Here is a 2579-nt window from a genome sequence, read left to right on the forward strand (position 1 = left end):
AACTTTCGGCTCACTCGATATTATATTTATCTAAACGCACAAGAGAGACGAATTTTCTTTAAAATTCTAATCGAAATTGTCGCTACGTTTGATCCTCTTACGGAATAAAAAATTTTTTATTACTAGCAAAAATTCTCTTCTCATAAATACACGCACACAGACACTCATATTTACATATATATAATTTTTATCTAATTGTACGAAGAGAATTTTCTTTCAACTTCGAATCAAAAGGTTTCTTAGGAAGAACAAAAATTCATTACTACGAGCAAAAATTCTCTCTCTCTCTCTCTGTCTTTCTTACACATACGTACAGACAAACACGTATTATTTTTATCTAAATGCATAGAAACGGATGACGAACTTTTGCATAAATTTCGAATGAAAACGTTTCTAAATCTGGTCTCTTACGAATAGGAAAAATTTATCACTTATGAGCAAGAGTTCTCATTTTCTTTCGTTCTTTCTCCCTCACTCTCTATTTCTATCTATCTATCTATCTATCTCTCTTTCTCTCTCTTTCTCTCGTACGAACATATAACACGTATACACGTACATACATACATAGATATATATGTACATACGTACAACATACGTACGTACATACATACGTACATACATACATACATACAAAAGAACATTTCGGACTCGCGAGTAAAGTGGCGTTTCCTCCGATCGCAAGTGGAGCGTCTATATGGCCCCGAGAAGTGCTCCTTATCGCGTAAACACTATATTTAAGTGGCCGAGTATATACACACATACCTCTTCTTTCACCGTACGTATTATAAGGGGTATAATTGGCTCCTTAACTGCAGGGTTCGGCGCATGCCACGAGCCTGTTACAGTTTAAACGATCGTGTAACGGATCATCCGTGAGATTCGCCAGATATAGTATGAAAAAGAAAAAGTGGAGGAAGAAGAAGTAGAAGAAGAAAAAGAAACTAAAAAGATCTATGTGTGTGTGTGTGTGTGTGTGTGTATGTGTGTGTATGTAAAACGATGTTCGATGATCATCACTGATATATGCATCCCTTTTATTACTAATCGATCATTAATTTTTTCCTCTCGTCTCAAAATCCTACGAGATTCTTTTCGCTTGTATTGCAAGTTATAAAGAAAAATATAAAAAAGGGAGAATTACAAAATCGAAGAAAAAAAACGAAAGAAAGAATAAAAGTGAAATTAAAATCGATGATGCGTTATAACAAAAAAAAAAAAAAGAAAAAATAAACGAATACAAAAAATAAAAATATTGCGACTCTATTAAACAGATTTGTTATGACTCCAACGAAATAATGGTAATATAGCGTACGAGTAAAACGTCGAATTACAAAAAAGAAAAAAGAAATATATAAAACAAAAAGAAATTGTATCGATAAATATATTTCTACATACATACCCATCCAAGCAACCGAATCGTACGAACGAATTACGTTAGTTCAGTTAACAACCCTTTGATTTTCAGGTGTCATTCGTAAATAAGAATCCGAGTGTTGTTTACAAGGTATAAACAAACTGTATTTAACCGAAGAGAATACGTGCGATGATTGGTCGGTACAAACAAATCAGATGAAAGAGAATCTCCCTAATAACGCCTACTATTACTTTTCTGGAATTTTTGTAAGTGATGAATGAAAAGTGATCGGTATGATAAATCGAGGAAGGGATGTGCAGGAGGTGTACGGGACGGAGGGGTGTATATGTGTGCGCGCGTGCACCCCACCGATTACTGAGAGACGTTCTCTTTTTGTTCAATGTTATAACGGCATGACCGAATAAAGCTACGAGGTCGAAGTTAATAGTTGCAAGTGTGAAAGGAAAGAAGGAAGGAAGGGAGAGAGGAAAAAATAAATTAAAAAAAAAAAAAGAAGAAAAATAATTGATAGAACGAAGAGAGAGAGAGAGAGAGAGAGAGAGAGAGAGAGAGAGAGAGACCAAAGGAAAAAAAAAGTAAATCGAAAGTGGATCAATTAAAAATAAAAAAATTAAGTCTGAAGATAAGGATTTAGTTCGAATTGCTGACGGAAGAGGAAGAAGAAGAAAAAGAAGAAAAAGAAGAAAAAGAAGAAGAAGAAGAAGAGGTGGAAGAAGGAGGAGAAGGAAGAGGGGAAGAAGAAGGTGGAGGAGGTGATGGTGGTGGTGGTGGTGGTGGAGGAGAAAGAGGAAGAGGAAAAGGAGAAGGGTGAAGAATACAACAACGACAACGACAAAAACGACGAGAACGGCGATCGTGGAAGTGGAGGCGCAGTCACGGGCGCTCGCCATATCTGGAGAGACTATCCTACGTGGGCTCGAACCTTGCCTCCCCTTCTCCTCCTCCCTCCATCCCTCCCTCCATCCCTCCCTCCTTCCCATCACTCCTTACCCCGCCTGTTCAACCGAGCAAACACACCTTTTTAGCGGCATTACATTAATATCGTAATGACATGGAATCGAGAGAGAGAGAGAGAGAGAGAGAGAGAGAGAGAGAGAGAGAAAGAGAGAGAGAGAGGACGAATCATTCGATTCATGTTGTGTATGTATGTGTGCGCGCGCGTGTTTTGCGATTAGGATTTGCCGTTTTCAGAGAGAATGGTCAA

This window comes from Vespula vulgaris, chromosome 3 (assembly GCF_905475345.1).
Source record: "Vespula vulgaris chromosome 3, iyVesVulg1.1, whole genome shotgun sequence".
Lineage (NCBI taxonomy): Eukaryota > Metazoa > Arthropoda > Insecta > Hymenoptera > Vespidae > Vespula > Vespula vulgaris.